The following is a 6,874-nucleotide window of genomic DNA, read 5'->3' as shown; positions in this document are numbered from 1 at the left end:
ACAATTATAAAGTGCCCTAACCTTCACCAAACTTAAGCATCAAAAAATACTAAAGATTTCACTCATGGCATAAATTTTTTATTTCGTAAAAGCTACCACATAGTATTAAAAAAGGTGGGAGAAATTTACCTGTTGCCTGAAAGCGTGGGTGTTTTTTTGGTTTTTTTTTTAAAAAATAGGAACTGCCACTCTTTTTGTTACTTTAATGCTATTTTTGGTAAGTTGGCATTTTTCCCAAACTTTCAAAGTAAAAAGATTCATGTCCTATTTGTGTGATTAATGACCTAATAATCATTTAGTAATTTCTGGTTTTTAGTCTCTGGAAGGTTTAAAATTATAATAACTTCAAATATTTGAAAAATTGAACATGAAGATAAAAAATAAAATAAAAAAAAAAGAAAAAAAAAGAGCGAAGAAAATCGGGCCCGTTTGGAAAAAAATTTTCCCTTTTTCGGATTTTTTTAAACAAGAAAAACTTTTTTTTCACGCCCAAAACCTTGTTGAAAAAGTATATTTCAACAAAAAAAAAAACGTACCAGCAAAGGGACAATTTAAAAATTAAAAAAAAAAAAAGTGAAAAAGTTTTGGTTTTCCCAAAGCCTCTAAGTGTTTACGTGGAACTAACCCACGCGCCTCAAAAGCAATAAGGAAGAACCAAATTAGTAGGTGTTTAAATTTGGGTTTTTTTTAAAATGTTACAAAAAAAAGATAAGTTGAGAATTCAACTTTTAGCTTTTGATTTTTTTCTTTTTGAAAAAGTAAGTCTTTTCCAAATTAAAAACTGAAAAAGTTAAAAGCCAATTAGCACCTAAAATGAGCCAATCCAAACACCCCCTTTTGGGGGGCTTATGAGAGTGGCCCGAGGGGTGTAGGGGGTATTTGCGCTTTTTTGGGTGAATTTAAATAAAAAATTTATACATTTTAAATTCTCTTTTGAGCCTTGAGGACCTAACTGCAAAAAATTTTGGGGATTTTTCACCACGGGGGGCCCTTGAAAACAAAATATGTTATATTCATTATGAAAAATTTTTACCTTTATAATTTTATATTTAAGTTGAATTAGTAATTTACAAAAAAAATTTTAAAGAAATAAAATTTTTTAAATTGGCAGTATTTTTTTTTTTTTTTTATAAAAATAAAACCTTCGCTTTTTTTTGTGATCTATAACATTATTTAAAAAAATAAAAATTGGGCGGGTTATAAAAACTCTTCTTTCCCCCCGGGGTAAAAGAAAGGGGCCCAAAAAAGATTTTACCTTCAAATTAGATTTTTTCGGGACTCCGAGTACAAATTTTACAAGTATATCGGTGTTATAATGTAAATACTAAAAAATTTTATTATGACAATTTTTTTTTCTTTTCCTTATTTGGTTGATAAATATTTTTTTCGGATGATAAAAAAATATTTTCCTTTTTAAAAGAACAAATAAAAATTTAAGAAAACGGGTAAAAAAAATGGAAACACGTTCCCCCCAACCCATCCCCCACTTCCAACCCAACCCTCCACGCCCCCACACAGACACTCTTTCTTCCCTTTCATCCCGGCCACTACCCCGCTTTCTCTGCTTCCTTTCATACGTACCCTACCCGCCTACCACCAAACCCTGCTATTCACAAGGTTGCATTTTCAAATTTAAAAACTTAATACATACATTTCATGTGTTATTTTCCATTTCATACTAAATACATAAAAAAAAAAAAATCACTTATTTTTCAAAACAATATTTTCTTGAAAAACATTTTCGGTCGTACCAAACACACCCACTATATCCGAAAACACGAAAAGAAAAAAAAGAACAATACAAAAGTTCCCCTTGTTTGTTTCCCCTCATTCAGCAACTCCAACTCTTTTTGAACTATCCATATATAAATAGGGTTTAGGGTTCAAGAGTGACACACCATTTGCTCCTACTACTTTTGTCACACACACACATAAAGAAAGAAAGAAACAAAGAAACCAAAGTACAATCAAATCAAATGCATGTCTGAATATTTTCCATGTTGGCTCCAACAATAAGGTTAGCTTCTTACAGAAACATATTCAAGAACACACAATTTATTAGATTTAAATCAGTTTATTCAGTAGCTCAATTAAGTCCATGTTTTTCAAGATTATAGTTCAGATGAACAAAATGTAAATACCCAAATGAAAAATAATACTGAGTTAACCACCAACAATACTGTTGAGGTAAATTCATATTGGGTTACTGAAATGCTTAACAGTTTAAGAGAAGAACCTAATGACCTTTGTTATTTTTCGTCAGTTGAAAGAAAGTGGATTTAAACATGATATTCAAACTTATATGGCTATGATTAGGATGTTTTGTTATTGGGGTATGGATATGAAGTTGGATTCTTTGTTTTTAGAGGTTATAAATAAGGGAAAGAAAGGTTTGGGTTTTGAAGTTAAAGATTTGTTTGAGGAATTAGTCGAGGGTTGAATGCGGGCCCAAATTCGTTGATTCGGGCTTTAGATGCATTGGTTAAGACTTATGCTAGTTTAAGGATGTTTGATGAAGCTATTGATATTTTGTTCCAGACGAAAGGTGTGGTTTTGGGTTGAGTGTGTTGTCGTGTAATTATCTCATGAATCGTCTTGTTGAGTGTGGGAAAGTAGATATGTCCGTGGCGGTTTATAAACAGTTGAAGTGGATTTCGGTGACTCAGAATGTGTATACTTATGGGATTGTGATTAAGACGTTATGTAGAAAAGGTAATTTAGAAGAAGCAGTTGGTGTATTTGAGGAAATGGAGAAAGCTGGTGAAAGTCCTAACGAGTTTACTTATGCTACTTACATTGAAGGGCTTTGCTCGTATGGTAGATCGGACTTGGCTTATGATTTATTGCGGGCTTGGAAAGGGATAAATGTACATCTTAATGTGTGTCTATCTGCTGTGAATTCGTGGGTTTGTTAATGAGAAAAAGTTACGGAAATGGTCTTTAACTGACATGGAGGAGCAAGGAATAGTCCACGATGCCTTTTCTTATGGGGCTATAATTAATAGTTCTTCAATACGGGAATATTTCTAAAGCTACGCTTTCCGTGACAATATGGAAATAAGGGGTATAAAAAGTAATTGTGTGATTGCTAGCTTAATTCTTGATCTTTGTCAAAAACGGCAATGAGCGTGTGATGCGTTGATCGATTTAGTATGTTTAAGAAGAAAGGTTTTTTTTCTTGATGAGGTGGTGTATAATGGTGTACTTGATGCTTTGTGTAAACTCGGTAGGTTTTGAAGAGGTAGAAGTTGCTTGATGAGATGAGGTAAGAGGATGACACCGACATCGTGCATTACACTACTTTAATAAATGGGTATTGTCTCCGTGGAAAAGTTTTTAATGCGTTGGAATTATTTGAAGAAATGATACAAAAAAGGACTTGAAGCCTTGGATGTATAGAATTACTTATAATGTACTTGTTTGTTGGGTTTTCTAGCGAAATAAATGCTGGTGTTAAAGACTACCTTTTGGACCATATGAAGGACAAAGGTTGGCCTTGACTTTCACATAATGTGATCATTGAGGGCTTATGCATTGGAGGTTATGTAGAAGAGGCTAAATTTTTTTTCAATAGTTTGGAGAATATATCTGTTGAAAATTATCTTGCCATGGTGAATGGGTATTGTGAATTAGGCAACACAAAAGATGCATATGAGCTTTTTTTGTTAGACTCTCGAGAAGGTGTTTTATTAAAAATCTCGTTTGAAGCTTAAGTAGCCTATGTCTCGAAGGTGAATATGGAAAAGCATTAAAGTTGTTCGAGATAGTGTTGGCTTTAGGTGATGACACTTGTAAAATAATGTATAGCAAACTAATAAGCTTTCCTTATGTAGTCTTTGGAGATATGAAAAGGGCCAGGTGGGTGTTTGATAGTATGGTTTTGGAGAGGATTAACTTTCAGCGTGAGTCATTTATACTATGATGTTAAATGGTTATTGCCGGGTGAATCACTTGCAGGAAGCCCTTTATCTTTTTGATGATATGAAGAAAATGGGCATTTCTCCTGATGTTATCACTTATACAGTTATGCTTGATGGCCATTCTAAGAATTTAAAAAGAGATGGATCGTCATCAGATACAAGGAGGAGGAATATTGGGGAAAAGATGGATCCGTCAGTTTTTTGGAGTGAAATGAACGAGATGGAATTAACAGCTGATGTTATCTGCTACCTTTGTTTTGATTGATAGTCATTGTAAATCAGACAATATTGATGATGCTGTTTGCCTTTTCACTGAAATGATTGATAGAGGTTTAGAACCTGATAGTGTTACATACACAGCTCTGATATGTGGCTATTGTAAGCAAGGACATGTTGAGATGGCTGAAGACCTCGTGAATGAGATGTGGAGAAAGGGAATACAACCAGATAGCCATACCATCTCAGCATTACATCATGGCATCATAAAGGCCAAAAAGTTGCACCTTAGGCATAACAATAACTCAGCCAAAAGGTATCTTCAACACATTACATTTAGTCATTTTTACTTGATTGGTAGGAACTAGGGAGATACGGTCGTTTATTCATTTCCTGCAATATCTCCTCCTTTACTCTTTTTTTTTTTTTTTTTTGTGTGTGTGTTTTTTGGGGGTATCACGCCTCAGTTTGAATCCAGCAGTATGCAGCCTAGTTTCGGCAAGGCCTAAACTGTGGCTTGACACTTACTCCCTCCATTTCAATTTGTTTGTCTTAGTTTGACTCGGTACGGAGTTTAAGAAAATAAAGAAGACTTTTGAATCTTGTGGTCTTAAACTAAAGATGTGTGTAATGTACTAACATGCCCTTTGAGTCTTGTGGTCTTAAATATGCCATGTAGGCTGTTGGGTGTAGTGATATTCCTTTTTAAATGGACAAAAATAGAAAGTAAGACAAACAAATTGAAATGGAGGGAGTATCTGTTTTTGATCTTAAGACTGCAGGTTATGTAGTGTAGTTTCGGCGAGGCACAAATTGTTGCATGATAGAGGGTCTTTGTGTTTAAGTTGTGTTTCTGTATTTTATTGTTGAACAATCACCAAGTCATTGTTTTGTGCAGGAGATGATAAATATTCATTTGAGTGTGAAGATAACATGCCTAGGAAATACTGGAAAGAAAAGAGTCGGTGCTCCTGACGTAACTATGCAAGCAGTGCTGTCAGCCTGCCATCATGAGGCCTGAAAATCAGGTATAAGAATTCGACATACATCTTTACAGATGAATTCAGATGGCCACATGGCTCTGTCCTATTCATGTTTAGTGCTCTACCGAATGTTTCGAAATCCGCGTGATGGTTTGAAAATAGTATCAAATATTCTTCGCATCCCCAAAGTTTTCTTTTTTAGCCATTTTGACGCTGAACTTAGAGATTAAAGGCTGCACTTGTGTGATCTTTCATCTATCCTGCCTCCTCTGTGCTACTCTCTTCAAAGATGTGTTGAAATTTGCTGTTCCCAATGCACATATGTGAAAGAAATTTGATAACTTAGGGCTTGTCAGTATGTTCAAGATTGAATTAACAGGATTGACTTGGAGAAAAAAGAGGCTGAACTTGTATAAACATGAACCTTATTATATTAATTCAGTCCTGTGGTATAAAAAGCTTATGGTGTTATGAATGATAAAAATAGAACTGAGATAACAGTGGATTCTATAAAGTGGATAAAATATTCTCCAAAAGTCAAACCTTTAAAAGAATATCTTTTAAAATTTCTAATTAATCAAACATTTAATTTCTTATGACTGGTATTTTACTTGATACAAGGCTTGCCTCTTGTTCCCAGCATGTTTTGAGGTCGTAAGTTTTGTTTTCTAATAGGGAAGATGTCCATTAAGTTTGGCTTTAGTTCACTTTAGTTTTATTCTTGCATGTAGTATGACGCTTGAATTATGCAACATTGAGATCATCTCAGAGCAACTCAGCCACTAGGTTTGTGCGTAGGATTGGGGTACTGTTGGATGTATATTTGTCATCTGTGAATTAAAGATTCATCTTCGGTGTTGCTCTTTGGTAGTGAAAGCTATTTCTCAAAACTGTACATTTCATATTCCTTCTTCTGATATTTAGTAATATGAGATCTTTTTTTAACTCTTCTGCTGGAGTTCCCTTTTGATTGTATTATTTGGTTGGACTCTTGGACTAGGGAGATGGGTCCTTTCTTCATTCCCTGCAAATCTCCTCCTTTGCTTTTTTTTTTCTTTTCTTTTTTTGTGTTTTTTTGGGGTATCATGCCTCAGTTTGAATCCAGCAGTATGCAGCCCAGTTTTGGCAAGGCCTAAACCGGGACTTGACAATTATTCCCTGTAACGACCCGTTTGGTCGTTTCGTTTCTATATAACATCTCTAAAACACCCTTTTTGTGGTCTAATTTTTGGTATCTATAGCTTGCGATAACCGGTAATTCGGTTATTTAATTGACAAAAAATTTTAGACCCGTATTTTATACGTTGAGTGATTCGCGAAAGAATCAACGTGAGATAGAAAACCTCGGATTTACTTATATAAAAATATTGTGGAATTAAAGAATTACTTAAGTGTGGTGTTAAGTAAAAAATTGGTGACAATAATAAGCGTGATATAAAACATCGAGGTAAAAAGGATGACTCGAGTAAATGCTAAAATAGGCAAATGGAAGACATACAAGTGTGAAATTAAATGTTGATTCATCCTTTACATTGTCAACATATTGTGGACAATTAAATTTGGAAGAAAAACTTGATACGTTCGGCTAGAATTTGAAAATTTGGAGGAGAAAAAGTTGAATCTGTCCTGATTGAATATTTGAGCATCATTTTTTTGAAAATATCTTGTTTTAGGAGGGCATTAAAAATTTGGGGGGATCTTTCCTTTAATATTGCTCCCTCTTGCTGATTCATAGACAAGGGTGGTGCGAATGTT

The 6,874-nt window shown here is 34.2% G+C and overlaps 1 pseudogene; it reads left to right on the top strand.

The window, feature by feature from the left end:
- LOC132066240 (pentatricopeptide repeat-containing protein At5g61990, mitochondrial-like) overlaps positions 1-5,157 on the top strand; it is a 7,580-nt pseudogene extending 2,423 nt beyond the window's left edge.
- The last annotated feature ends 1,717 nt before the right edge of the window (positions 5,158-6,874 follow it).

This window comes from Lycium ferocissimum, chromosome 8, assembly GCF_029784015.1.
Source record: "Lycium ferocissimum isolate CSIRO_LF1 chromosome 8, AGI_CSIRO_Lferr_CH_V1, whole genome shotgun sequence".
NCBI lineage: Eukaryota > Viridiplantae > Streptophyta > Magnoliopsida > Solanales > Solanaceae > Lycium > Lycium ferocissimum.
This window is presented reverse-complemented; position numbering and strand designations above follow the sequence as displayed.